Consider the following 15,606-nt stretch of genomic DNA (forward strand, 5'->3'; position numbering starts at 1 on the left):
CTTAACAGCCCAAAGTAACAAACATAACAGCCCAAATAACAATATATATAAACCCATATATGTAAGGCCCAATATGTTTGAGATATGAATTAGAGAATATACTCTTTATATTTTAACAGCTACCTGTTCGCTGTAACCAATCTACTACTTTTTATGCTTTTTTTTTCTTCTTTCTTTTTCTAAAATCTGATAAATTTTATGAGAATGTCTGATCTATTATCTATATTAAAACAAAACACTTTGGTGCCACTTGGCATTATTTAATCCTATTATTGCCACATGGCCTTCTATCGTTCCTTCTTGAATCAATTTGAGCGGTAAAACCACACAATGCGTCTGCTCTTTTTTCAGCAGCTTTCTTTAAACCCTAATTTCAGTTTCATATCCTGCCTCTTTCCATCTCTATCTTTTTCTCTTTCTTGTGCGTTCAGTCCTTCATCTACCTAACCCTAATCACTATCCCATTCCATCTACAGTCAATAAGACCCTATATATCTTTGATTCATCGATTGTAATCTTGATTTGGTTTTGTTTCACAAGAGAAGAATTGTCTAATGCTTTTTCAGCAGAAATCAGTAATCTTGATTTGGTTTTGTTTCACATTTTTTCAGCAGAAATTGGGTTCCTCTTCTGTACACAAATCAATATTAATCACAAGTATGTTTTTCCTTTTTGATCTTTGATTTTTTGTTCTCTGATTCGAATCATGTTAATCATATTTTTGGCTTTTTGATTTTGATCTCATAAACCCCACATACTCAATGTCTACATACTGTTCTACTCTATGGCGATTCTTCATAGTTACTTTATATGTAGACGGAAACACCAGAAGAAAGAAGAACTCGAACCTTTGTTTGATTACACTCGTGTTCAGCCGTTAGATCTCCTTTACCTCGACGCCGGTTCGTTCTCTTGGTAGTTGTTTATATTTACGGTTGTATTTTATTTTTGATTTATGATTTTTATCTGGATTTATGATTTTGTTTTTGTTTTTGAATTTCTTTAATTCTTTGATCTCTTTTAAATTTGAACTTGATGATCGGAGGGTTGTTTGTAAGGCGTATGAAGCTGATAGATCTGATGGTGTTGAGAAAATTGAAGCAGCAAAGAGGGTGAAAATTGGTGTTTATTTTGCAACATGGTGGTTTTTGAATGTGATTTTTAATATTTATAATAAGAAGGTTTTGAATGTTTTTCCATACCCTTGGTTGACTTCAACTTTTCACTTGCTGCTGGATCAGCCATTATGTTGATCTCTTGGGCTGCTAAAGTTGCTGAAGCACCCAATACTGATCTTGAGTTCTGGAAATCTTTGTTTCCTATAAGAAATTTATGTTTTTTTAGGGTTTATGATCTTTTTTTTGCTTAATTATTCATAATTTAGCTTGGGTTTTGCTTAATTATTCAATGATCAATTTGGGTATTGTTTAATTATGCATTATATTGATTTGGGATTTTTTTTAGTTTGTCAGTTCTAGGGTTTATGATTTCGATTTTGCTGAATTATTCCCTAATCAATATGGGTTTTTGCTCAATTTGTGGTTTTTAGGGTTTATGATCTGGATTTTGCTTAATTATTTACAAACAATTCAATTAGGGTTTTCTTAATTATTCACTAATCAAATTGGGTTTTGCTCAATTATAACCTTAATTACATCCTATGTGTAATCTTCATAGATTTTTTCATTTTTATCTTTAATGTTGAGTTGTATACAGTCATTGGAATTTGAAAATCCATGTTCTGTTGCAACACCAAAATGGCATTATGCAAATCCCTAAATCAAAAATAGTCTGCAATTAATAACCAGTATTACCTCATTCCCAGAATTCAAATTTCAAAAGCCAAAACACTCTCTCTCTATTATTTACTATCAACGCCTGACTTTTAATCTTCATTTCAGAGTGAAATCAAATCAGAGATGGATAGGGTTTCCAATAGTGATCTCCCATTGGATGTTCCTTCAAGAACAGGTTTGTATGTCTCATCTACGATCAGATCTGCATCAACGGTAGGCGTTTTCGGTAGAGATGAAATTCCAGCACTAATCACGATTACCTGTGCCTGATTTGGTGGGGTTAAACCCATACTGCAGCGTCATATCAGATTCCGGTCAGGCTAGGGTTCCGGCGAGTACTTAGGTAAGCTTTTTCAGGTTCATGATTCTATTTTTGTTTAGATCGCATACGTCAAGGACGTTTGGGTTTTGTTTCAGTGCCTCACGACTACTCTGGCTACGACCTTGGTTTTCCGGCGACTAGCGGTTTAATTCTGGTGAATAGGTGAATCCCGAGTAACTATTCTATCATCTAAAATGTGATATTATACAATTAAACAACTGATGTTCTGGATCAAACTCATATAACAAAAGACTAAATTAATAGATCTAAACATTGGTTAATTAGTGGTATGTGTATTTTGTACAGATGGTCGCGCATTGGCCTAAGACCCTGGTTGAGGAATGCCCGACTATGTTACAGAATATATGCAGCTTAAAGGATGGTTCCAATCAGGTTAGTTCTTACTTTAAAATCGTGTTTTTCATTACTAAGTTTCTTGGCATGAGAATAATGAAACCACCCAGGTACATTAATTTTCTTCCATTATAGAGTCTCAAGTTTTTTTTTAAATTCAATTTATTACATATTTGGTAAACTTGATGCCTCATAATTAGTAATCTTTTAATATAAGTTTCCGATCAGATGAATCAACATCATTCAAGTTTAATGAGACATAAAGTCAACCCACATGTTCATGTGAAACTTTAGGTTCCAATACTTATCTAGAAAGAATTAACACTTTAAAAGTTGGGGGCTATACTATATTCTTGGAAGAATATTGTTTATGAAGAACTAGAGGTTGCAAGTTAGACATGAAACGGGTCAAACAAGTTTGGGTTGGGTTTGTTTTTTTGTGATAAAAACCTTGCTTTTGTGTTTGTTTATTCACAGAGATCTGAAAGCTGGCAACATTCTAATTGATCTTGACATGAATCCCAAGATATCTTATTTTGGTGTGGCTAGAAGATTTCATGGACAAGAGAGTGAAGCAAATACTAACACAGTAGTTGGGACTTTGTAAGAATTTATGACCTACTTAGACACTTGAATTCTTGTCGCATTTATTAATATTACATAAGCTAATAAGGCCGTTACATCAACTCAGGGGCTACATATCTCCGGAGTATGCTAGAGGTGTACAAATCGAATTTTTTCAAAAACTGGTTTCGGTTATTAACCGAATCGGTTTTTTCATCAAAATCAAAAACCGGTTTTTTATAACCGGTTTCGGTTACCAACCGGTTTTTTACCTCAAAACAATAACCGGTCCAACCGGTTATTGTCGGATTTTAACCGATTTATTCCAAAAATCGTTTTTTTTCCGGTTTAAACCGGTTTTTTGTAACCGGTTTCGAAGACAAATATCCCAAACCGGCACTTCGGTTCGGTTCCAAAACCGGTTATAAAAAAAAACCGATTTCGGTTTTTTTTCCCGATTTCGGTTCTAAAACCGGTTTTTTTTGTACACCTCTAGAGTATGCAGCAAATGGAAACTTCTCAATGAAATCTGATGTGTTCAACTATGGATTGTGACTGGGAAGAAAAACAGAGGATTCTCACATCAAGATCATCATGATAATCTTCTTGGACGTGTAACTTTTGCAAGATGATTCGTCTGTTCCCTTATATCATCATCAGGATAATCTTAATATGAGGATGTGTAATGTGTTATGTATGGATTTGTCTTTATATCTTTCCTTGTTGAACTTATAACTCAGGCATGGAGACTGTATAAAGCAGGGAATTCTCTTGAGCTACTTGGTGCAACTTTATGCAACTCATGTGTTGACTTTGAAGTACTTCGAACCATATAGTGATGGGCCATTGCCACCTCCTAAACAACCATCATTCTTCACCGAGAAAACCACGGTTGAACTCAACTCCATTCCATCAGTGGCATCACCAGCTTCAGCTATTTGTTTCACTATTACATTACTGGATGGTCGTTAAGAGAAAAAAATGAACTAAAATTCATTTTTTATGGTATTTGGATCCATGTTCTTTAAAGATGATTGAAATGTTTAATGGATTTTTGGCAACAAGAAAATAATTAACCTGATGCGCCATTGCCGTTGAAAAGCTACGCAATTACTATTTATTTTTTTGTATACAGTTTAACTGTTAATACACATCTTTCTGTTCTGCGTGTATTATATACCCGGATAACAAATACATATACATAAAAAATAACAAATATGCGATATCTCAAATGATTTGGAGAATTAAAGCATATTTAAAATTAAACTTAATTTGTAACTTTTAGTGACTATTATTTTTAAACAGTTTTTATGGTAACTTTATGTTGAGAAAAAAAGTTTGTTTTCATTAGCAGCAATAGCGATAATATAACAAATTTATACTATAAAATGGCAACAATTGCAATAACCTATAACAAATTTATATGATAAAATGTAATATTTCAAATTTTTAAAAGAGAAGTGATTAGGGCCGAGGCCGGGGTTTCTTAGGGCCAGCAATCCATGGTTTTGGGCCGAAGTCGTCCATCCAACAAACAACATGATTGGATATTTGCAATCCCCTTTAAGACTAATTGGAGTGGGAGGGTATAAAGAGGAGACATCTACGTAATAGCAGTCACATTAGCAAGGGGGCGTGGTAGGAAAAACACGTGGTAAAAGGGACTTTAAAGCGGTGTTTTTAAAAAAAAAATCAAGCACCAATAAAGTTTTAGTTTGAAGAGGTTATCCAATTATAAGAAATCATATATATAAAATTCTTTTGTAAATATATTTTTTATAAAACAACGCATAACCCGTGAAAGCATTTTCATTTTGTTCTAATTTAAAAGTTTTAGGTTTTCACATCTTGAAATTTTAGTTACTCGGATTTTCCTTATGTATGATTTCGTAAGGGTATTTTATTTTTGCTGACGGGATTGATTCACCATTTTACATGTTAATTTTTTTTTTTTTGTAATGTATTGTTTATTTAAAGGAATAATCAACCTGGTCATGGAAGAAAACTATAAGAACCAATACACATAATTTTCTTTATTAACAGGATCTTTGAGTAAATTATGTTGCATTTGTGTTTATTGGTTTTCGATAATGACATTCGCTTTCTTAATTTTGGTGCATTCTTTTGTTTTAAAAGTTTCATAGCTTATGTAGTGAAATTGATGGAACTTGTGGCTTCAAATGAAGAACAAAAGGTATATGAATGTTTATATATGTCTATTGGCCAATGAGTATATAAAAAGAAGCAAAAGGTCTCGAGTCTTCAAAGTTATATTGTTGGAGATGATATTGTTTTCATTTTTCGATGACAGCAAATTTGATTAAGAGGAAAATCGAAGCTGGAGTTTACTGTAGGATAATCGAAACAAGAGTTGGATTGTTGGAGATAGGTGTTTACTGGCTTCTTCAGCAGCCATGGCGATAGGAATGTTTTTAAGTAAGTTTTTTTTATCTTTTTTCGCATTTCATCTATATATTTTTAACTATGTATAGAAATGCAATACTTTATATTATTTTATTGTTAGTAACAAATCAAATTTATGCAGATAGCAAGAAAAGGTTTGGATGCGGCTGCACATGATCAACAAAGCATGAAGGGACTGGTATGTAAACTGTATATGTTTACCATTTTTATCTTGCAATTGATAACGAGTTTAGACATTTGGATTGTGATTTATACTATGTATAAGATCACCCATTTTTGTTGTTTTTTAATCAATTTTGTTAATGTAATACACAACATGTATACTCATACACACACTTAAATATTAACCTAAAATTCTACATAAGTAAACAGTACGTTCACTTATAATTCACTATCCATTATCTTCCATAAACACAATATTACACAAATTTGCATCATCATGTATCTCGAGATATTACATTATTTGTCTCATTGTAGTTTACTAATTTATTATTACTTGAACGGTTATTTAATTCAACCGATTACTTCAATAAATTAAACTTATTCATTTGTGTTTTAGTCCACCCGCGAACCTCGCGGGTTCTTAAACTAGTTAATTTTATAAGAATGTCTTGTGAATTAAGGATACGAATTTTATTTATAAACTAGAATTTTTTTAAAATGGAAGATTTTAATATACATTCCTTCGAAATTTAACGCAAATGAAAATTGGATCAATATATCTCTTTACTTTATTAATAAACGAATCTCTTTGTAAACGTGATTTGCCATTAATATTCATTCCTTCCAAATTCTAGTATTATAATTATAATTCATTAACGCCATTATTAATAAACTGGACCAAGATAATTTGCCATTAAGAAAACCTTATGATGGGTCTCTTTGTAAACGTGAAACTCACTGTGTGTATTGACGATTATACTACGTGACATAAAATTTTCACATGAGGTAATATCATATATAAGTGAAACTTTAGTATTTTATTACCGTATGCATTGATAATTGCAGCTACATGAAGTGTTATTGATAATATTTTAGTGTGACCATTGTTCCATAATGATATTTCAGTGTAGCGTATGCATTGCTGCATACACTGTTTGTGTTAGTGTTGATACTTGTATAGTGTATGCAGCTACAATAAACATTATTTCATATACTACATGTATTATTGATGTTATTTTATTTATTGTATGCACCCATACATACATGTATTATTGATGTTATTTTATTTATTGTATGCACCCATACATACAATACATGTTAGTGATAATACTTTTGTAGTGTATGCATCGATGCATACACCACTCTCTTAATGTACTAGTGTTATTTTACAGTTTTATAGTATTTGATGTTTAGCGTTTATATTGTTATCATTGGATTTGTCTTCCTTTTATTATTTGTTCTATTTTCAATGATCTCTTTCGATTTGATTCAACCGATTTTAATTCACTTATTTTTGTTTGAATTTGATTCAATCATTTTCGTAATACATTAATTCAAATATGTTCTCTAAAAATAAGTTTAGACATATGACTTATTCTAGAAAGGCTTCTAATTGTAATAAGCGCAAGAAGGCTTTATAAAGTAACAAATGTCCAAGAACCTAAAATCTAAACTCACTACACCACCACCTAAAACCTAAACACTCACCCCCCCCCCACCCTCCAAAAAAAACCTAAAAAAATCCAAAACACCCACCCCCACCCCACCACCACCCAAAAACCTAACCTCCCCCCTCTCCCCCCGCAAAAATTTTTTTTGGTGGGTGATGGGGGTAGTGGTGGGTGTTTTTTTGGGTGGGTGGGGGTGGGGGTTTAGGTTTTTGGGTGGTGGTGGGTGATTGGGGGGGGGGGGGGGTGGTGGGTGTTTTTTTTTTGGTGGGTGATGGGAGGTGGGGGTGGGGGTTTAGGTTTTCGAGTGGTGATGGATGTTTAGGTTTTTTTTTTTTTTTTTTTTTTTTTTTTTGTGTAATGGGTTTATTTTCAGCAGCCTTTGTACACTTCTTATTTTTAGGATTGTTTGTATTTGATCCTAATCCTTAGACATATAGAAAGAAAACCTTTTGCAAGAAATTTTACAATTACGGTGCATAAGTATCAAGAGTTTCAAACACTAAAATGAAAATGGGTGATCCTAGATACACTCTCCCTATTTACTTGTTACACTTACTTAGGCTGAATGGTGTGGGGGTCATAGTTGGAACATGATTCGCCACGTTGGAACATGAATGGAAGGCTACACCACCCCCTCCTTGATTGATGGTGGTTGGCATTGATTAAACCACGATTACCACGGCCCTCTATTTGATGACTTTGAGACAAAAATATATTAAAATAATAAAGGAGATAGTGGTTTGGGTCATGATTACACCCTTAGGCGTGGTGGTTTTGGATGATGAATTAGGCTAAAGGGTGTGGGGGCATGAGTTGGATCATCAATGCCACAAAGGACCATTAATGGATTGCTGCACCACCCCCTTGCCTCATCCACCATGGTTGTTATGCATTAAACCATGGCAACCATAAGCCTACTTTCCTTTTTAAATATTTCCTTTTTCTTTTCACAAAAATAAATTAAAACACAAAAAATAGTGGTTTGGGTCATAACCACATTCTTAGGGTAGTGGATGACATGACGCTGATGTAGAGGGTCATGGTGACCATAAGGGTCATGACCACACCTTATAGTCTTAGAGATGAGTATTTCCTAAATATTCATACTAAAATAAAACAAACAATTTAAATCCTTAAACTTTTGAGTATTGACAAGATTAGTTTCAACAATCACCCCTTAATCTTGTCATGTTCCTCATAGGTCTTGAATACCAAGTAAGACCCGAAGTTCTTCCACCTTAATACTCGGTCTCTTGTGTTCGCTTTGCATCAACCCATTTGTTGCAGCCGACACAACACCGCACCCCCTGTTTTCTGGTTCCTTTGAGATCACACCCAAAACTTGTCTAAACACTTGAACCATCAACCACAAACAGGCCAACATCCATTCTCTTCCACCTTGATCAAACCTGCTGTCACACCCCAACCGATGGCGGAAACATCGGGGCATGGCACTGAGCGAAACAGATTGTCCATGAGTATCCATAATAACTATTAATTACCAGATATTAGAACGTCATGTCCCATGCCACAACATATCCAAATAAAACAGTTATTACAAATAATTGTCTCAAAACAAACACTGCTCCGACAACTTAGATTTACGCGTGACATAACTAGACCCCTAGCTTGATTCAACAAAGCACAACAATCCTAGCATCTTAAGCACCTGTCACATAGGTTAAAATAGAATCAATACACATAGTGTAAGGTGAGTATACAAGTTTGATACTATAATAGAATTCGAAATCGTTTACGCATAGCCAGCATGTAACATGTACAACGTGAAGGCAAGTAAGTTATCGACAGAGAAATATGCACAGACGTGACTACGAGTTGTAGAATGCGCAACACATATCACCACTGGGACACGTGAAGTAAAGCCCTTAACAACCCATGTCCACGACAGGTGCTGAGTCCAAACTATAGTACTATCGTTGCTAAGGTGTCAGGCAACAATCACTGTGTTAACATAACATACAAGCATTCATCGAATAACACGTAGCATGCAATAACGGGCAGCGTATAAATAGCGTTTGCGTAGTGTGTCGATTGTGCTTTGAATAAGTAACTGTTGGGATTGAACCCTACCAAAGGAACAGATAATGTAAAGCCAAAACCGGATCACATCAGTGGACTAACAATAAGCAGCTGTCTACACTTTGCTTTCCCCTTGACAGTGGTATTCTAACAGCTGATGGATCTTATGTACTGCTTACTACAACAACTGATGAACCAAACACTGATGAAACTCTAAAGAACTGTTGAAGACAAACACTGTTGCTTTATCTACTACTGTTTTCTAAGTACTGCTGAAAGACACAAGCACTGCCCACTCAAAGACTGATCACCTTTGAAGAAAGCACTGAAGTTCAACATCAGTGCTCAGGCTACAACAGTGGAACGTGAAGCAGTTGTTATCTCTTGGTTTGTATTGTACTAATAATCAGATGTTGCATATCAGTAGTTTGTTTAGAACAGTGTATATAGGTTGTTAGTTTGTTAGATGTCACTATCATGGTGACGTCAGCTGAGATGCTTCAGTGGTTTGGTTTGCCTATAAATGGAGCAGTACCCTGTACTGTTACATTTGATTGACTGAGTGGATTCTTCTTCTTCAGTCCAATCCTTTCATCTTGTGCAACCAACCTTGGGGTATCAGGCTGAGGGGGAGCTTAGTTCTGTAAACATGCTGTAATCATTTGCTTTGTATTTCAATCATTCAACTTAATGAAAAGCACTTGTTTATCAAACTATTTTCCTCTTTGATTGTGTTTACAAAGTTTGTATCCATTTCCGCTGCACTTTATATCATTTCATATATTCTGACTGTTCAATTTATACAAACAAACACAATCATGAGAGCCTCCGATCCTAACAATTGGTATCAGAGCTTGGACAGTCAAATTCGATCTAACAATCAATTTGACATAACAGTTCAGCTCAAAATTCATTGATACTAAGGTTGATTGTATTCAGTTGAAAAACAGAGTAACGAGAAATCATGTTCAAAATGATGACTCAAAAGCTCTGTAAAACAACCAAGATGTCATAAGATTCACAAATATCATACAACTGATGATGTCATGCACAAATCACTCATAGTTTCCAGATCTGAAAACTTATCTGGTAACTATGGTGTGCTCATCTTCATTCAAAATTGATTTCAACTGTTGTTATGAAATTTGTGATGTTTTCATATTTTACACTAAAGTATGAACCTCAGATCAGCAAAACCTATGTTCATCTAAACACTAGTGTTCTGCTGACATAGAGAGAGGGAAATAAAGCTTTAGTCAAAATTTCTTATGTGCTCAAAGGCAGGTTGAGAATCCTCAAAAGGACCAAATCAACTTTGTCAAAACACATTGAGAAAATAAGGTGTCAAAATAGTCCTAATCATACGTAATGTGAGATCTGGTAATAAAACATGTACAAATGTGGCTAGATCTCTCAAAATATTACTTCAAAATGATTCTGGACTAAGCTTGTTCAAAATAAAATCTCCCAGTGAGTATTTCTGAACATGTGAATGGAAAGGGTAAAAAGGGAAAAGGGAAATGAACAAATCTCAAAGTGTGGTTATCTCAAAACTTTTGAATCCAAAAGAAAAAGAGAATAAGCATAAAACACTTATGAGGTCAAAGTTTGGGTAAACAGTAGTAATCATGCAACTGAGTGCTTTCATCAAATACAGGAATCGTTCAGGTAACTATGGCATCTCCAGTGATTATCCTTAAAAGAAGAATTTGCAATCAGTTGTCAAGAAAATGACCCCAAACAATGGTCAAAATAACTTGAGAATGATATGATCATGAACTTATTTGAAAAGCTGTCAGATCCTTTTGATGATTTTCAAAACTTCCTTTATTTTTTTTAAGGTGTTTTTCTCTAAATAAAACCAGATATATATATATATATCACTTTTTATAAAATATATTTTGTACTTTTACTCATTTTTGATAGTAAAAGTTCATCTCTGGTCAGGATGCAATTTCCTTATTTTTGTGTGAAATTACTATCCTTAAATCTGATCAAAAGGAAATGGCACACATATCAAGGTCATGTTAAGCTCAAGTTTGGTTGTCACAGATAAAAAATTGATTGCAAATTGATTTTGAACTACTGAGATACTCATGTTCTAGTTCAAGTAATTAGACACAAAATGAGTAGCTTTAGTAGAAATGCTTCATCATCTGGGATGCTAAACCACTGTCTGGAATAATGGACTTTTGGCAAAACCTTGAACAAAAATTTCCGTAGATGACTGCTGGCAATTTAATCTTGATAATATACATCTAAAATGTATTTTGTTAAGAATAGCATTTCTGGTGCTCAACAGATGTAGATAAGATATTGTGCTTTCACAAGACAAAATCAATTCCTGCATCTGAACAAGCAGATGCTAAATTTTTTTGTCAAAAGTCAAAACACTGTTGCACAAACAGTTGTTATACTAATGGTCCTCGTTATTGTTTTTAACCACTGTTGTACCTTAAATGTTGTTGTGCTTCAACATCTACTCTTTAAAGTCTGTCCACTGTTGATAGTCAAACCCTGCTCTTTTAAAAACACTGATGTTTAAAATCATTGTTCCATCCACTGATACACCCACCGCTTCATTTCATTACCGTTGTAACTACTGATGCTTGATCCATCAGTGGTTGTCAAAACAACTGTCCTCCAGTATTTACCATTTCATCAGGGGTTGGCACGTGGTCAGCTTTTAGCCGTCTGATCATTATAACCGCTGCCACATCAACATTCACTTTTTCCCTAAAATAAAATCCTGATTAAACCCAAACAGGGGCTCACACTGTCGAATTGAATTCCAAATATTCTCTTCACAAAGCAGTTTCCCACTCTTCTTCACAAAAACCTTCTTCGATCTTCTTCATCAAAAATGACGAAACCAAAATCGAAGTCAAAATCAAAACCATCTTCTTCCTCCACCCCAACAGACGCCACTCAAATGGCCGTCGAAACCACATAAATCCGTTACAAAGCCCCTCACAATTATGTGGGTATACTCACAAAACCCACAACTGACAACACCTTCGACTCCATCATTGACATCTTATCTGCATCAAAGTACAAAACTTTGATAACAGCAGACGCTCCCATTTATCTTCAAACCCAGAGAGAGTTCTGGAAAAATGCCACCCTTGAAAAATAAGGAGACATCATCACAGCCATCAACTCCTCGATACAGGGTAAGAAGGTTCAAATCTCTCCACAATCCATTTCTGAAATCTTTAAACTCGATGATTTGAAAGGAAAAACCTCATTTTCTAAAGACGAGTTGAAAAAGGATTTCATAAACAGGGGCTATGCAGAGCAACCTAAAAGGGATACCTTACAAAAAGGTTATTTTCCTTCTGCACCCAGATTTTTATTTCACACACTGTTAATGTGTGTTTCTAATAAAACAACGTCTTTTAATGAAATACCAACAAAAATTCAATGCCTGGGTTATGCAATTTTAAACAATAAAAACTTTAATTATTCCCAGGAAATATTTGATGATTTGGTAAAAAAACGTTGATAATAAGGCATTTCTACTCTTTCCAAGATTTTTAAGCTACTATTTTGAACAAAAATTTGTAGAGAAAGAAGCAGATTTGCCCAAACAAGGTGCCTCTTTTAAAATAAACTGCTTAACACCTGAAACATTCTCTAGAATGTTGGCACCAATAAAAACAAAAGCAGAGGTGCCTGAGCAAAATTTAGCAGATGAAACTGCTCCTCAGGTATCTGCTGCTGAGCCCACTGCTCCAGGTGATCAAAGCAGCACACCCACTGTTTTGAAACCCACACCTGCCACCACTAAAAAGACAAAAGGAAAAACATCCAGAAAGCCCACCAAATCCAAATCAAAGGCAACTATGGAAGATGAGATCCCAGAGTCAATGCCAGTGACAGCACAAAAGTCACCAATAACCACTGCTGCTACTTCCTCACAGCAGATGGAAGAAATATCTCAACCATTGCCTCAAACTCCTCCTGCATCCTCACAAAAGGATCAGGTTGTAAGCATAGGGACCCCACAATATGAAGCTCTAGACCCACTCGGATCCATCTTCCACAGTCCTGATCCCAAGGACATATCTCTTTCAACTCCTTTACCCTCACCCCACATAATACCACCATCCACCATACCTTTGTTGCATGCAGCTGATGTTACTCAGACACAAACCAGTTCCTCTCAACCACCTATCACTGAGAGTATACTTCAACAGGTGACTGGGTCTGATGTTGACATTTCTGCTATCCCAGCAACAACTGAGGAGGTTACACTGCAGGAATTACAAGTAATTTCTGTCAGTAGTTCAGGTGGAGCAGCCACTACAAATGTTGAACCCACTGGTTTACATTTGGACAGTGGTTACATTCATAAGACTCCCTAGAAGGCAATTTCTTCAATACCACCACTGAGAACCACCAGTAAGATTGTTTTAACTACTGGCAACATCAAAAGGTTATCAAGTGCTGAAGAAAGAAGTCCTCAGTACCATGAACAAGGGGCATCAATGGCTGATTTTTGGGACACTGTTCCTAAGTCATTCATTGGTAAAACCACTGCTGGTGGGGATTCAGATGATCCTGTTAACTCAGGTGATGATTCAAGATATCAGGAATTGACGGGCAGGGTCGAAAACCTTGAAACCTCAGTTGCTGAAATAAAAGATATGGTGCAGCAGTTATTAAAAGCTCAGAAAGCCCAATCCACTGCTCCTCCTGCTCAAGCACCTGCTCAACAAGCACCTGCTGCAAATGAGTTATGGAATCTTTTTCAACCACTGCTGGAAAGACAAAAGCAGATGGCAGATCAGCAGCATGCCATACATGTTCAAAAGCTGACAAATATGGTGGAATCAAGATTCAAGGATACTCAGGCAGATATAAAAGCTATAAAGGCTCACATTCAAAGTGCCTCTGGAAAGGTTCCCTCCACTGTTCTCTTCATGAATGAACCCTTCTCAGATAATGCCAAAAAGGGGGAGAAGATCAAGTGGAAGAAAAAGGGAATTGATGATGGTATATATGTTGAGCCAGAAAGTAGCCAAACTAAACTGCAGTATCAACACACACCACATCACCACACACCACCACAACTACTGTTCCACCACCATCTGTGTCTACAGCACAAAAACCACCATCACCATCAAAAACAACCAAACCCTCATCACCCCCTGCCAAAAAGCAGAAGACAACAGATGTTATAACATCTGTTGTAATGGCAACAGTGGTTGAAACACCAGTTGTTTCAACTGCTGTTAGTCAGCCACTTATCACCACTCAAACAACTGCCATCATAACCCCTGCTCAAAAGCAGAAGACATCTGCTGATACATCAGTAGTTGTAATGACAACAGCGGTTGAAGCACCAGTTGTTTCAACAGCTGTTAGTCAACCATCCACCACTGCTCTCACCTTTCCTACATCACAACCAAAGCTCTTCAGTAGAAAAAGAAAGCCAATCTCTGCCAATGAGGGTATACATGATCCTAATGCTGCACAATATCCACTGGAACTTGAAGCTATCAAAAATGAGATGAGGCAATTCTATACAGAAGAAGATCCTTCAAAAAGAAGATTCTCCTCACTCATAGGCTACATGGCACCAGAAGATATGGATGATTACCTCAAGATCAAGGCAAGGCAAGCTAAAGTAAAAGCTAATGTTGATAGTGAAAGTGAAGGTCTAAGCGATGAAGGCATTGCTAAAAGACTGGAGTTCTACTTCACAAAAGTAAAGTAGATAGAAGAATTTGCACAAGAGCTAAACAAAGAAAAGGCTGATCAAAAGAAAAGGTTAAGAAAACAATATCTAGCCTACATCATGAAAGAGAAATTCTATCCTGCTGAAGAACAACAGTTCAAAGAATGGCCATTAGTTGCTCTAAAGCATGAGGCAGAAAGGATTGAGAAAATCAAGAATGATCCTACAAAGAAGAAGAATGCTCCGAACTGGAGTAAATACAAAAAAGCTCATTGCTGACCTAACTGCAGAGTATAAAGGAAAGAAAAAGGAGCTGGTGGATGCAAAAATGGATACTGCTAAAGCCATATCAAAATGGTCCAGGCAGCAGACTGATGAAGCCTATGAAAGGCTAAAGAAAAGAAAGATAACTGTTTCAAGTGCTTCAAAGAAACGTGAACAAATGATGAAGCTTGAACAGCAGATTGAAAACCTCAGAACATTGTTCAAATCAGCAGACAAACCTATTTTTGTGTCAAACCAAGAAGAAGGTAAACAGCTGACTGAAGAAGAGGTCAAAGAAAAGGAAGCAGAGTACTTCAAGGACACCATCATGAAAATGGGTCTAAAAGAAGACAGCTCAACAAAGCTTCAAAACCTTGTTAAGAAGGTATTAAACAAACCTGCATCACCAAACACTGCAACAGACACGTCAGAAATTGAATGGCAAGAGCAAATTGAGAAAGAAACTGCAGAAGACATAGCTGCAGCAAACAAAGTCATTGAAGAAGCCTTTAAAAGAATGTCTGAAAGTCTGCAAGTGTTTACAAG

At 35.7% G+C, this 15,606-nt stretch overlaps 1 long non-coding RNA gene across 4 annotated transcripts; it reads left to right on the plus strand.

Moving 5' to 3' along the window:
• The first annotated feature begins 314 nt into the window (after window positions 1–314).
• Window positions 315–3,854, plus strand: LOC110912615. Of its 4 annotated transcripts, XR_002578073.2 has the most exons (8): window positions 315–657; window positions 817–902; window positions 1,902–2,139; window positions 2,214–2,280; window positions 2,425–2,511; window positions 2,950–3,075; window positions 3,164–3,192; window positions 3,533–3,854. It is a non-coding gene; the product is annotated as an uncharacterized LOC110912615 (long non-coding RNA). The 4 variants fall into 4 exon arrangements; XR_002578072.2 differs by having other exon boundaries at window positions 817–915; window positions 3,164–3,854; XR_002578069.2 differs by having other exon boundaries at window positions 317–657; window positions 3,164–3,854.
• The last annotated feature ends 11,752 nt before the right edge of the window (window positions 3,855–15,606 follow it).

The sequence above is a fragment of the Helianthus annuus genome, chromosome 15 (assembly GCF_002127325.2).
Source record: "Helianthus annuus cultivar XRQ/B chromosome 15, HanXRQr2.0-SUNRISE, whole genome shotgun sequence".
Lineage (NCBI taxonomy): Eukaryota > Viridiplantae > Streptophyta > Magnoliopsida > Asterales > Asteraceae > Helianthus > Helianthus annuus.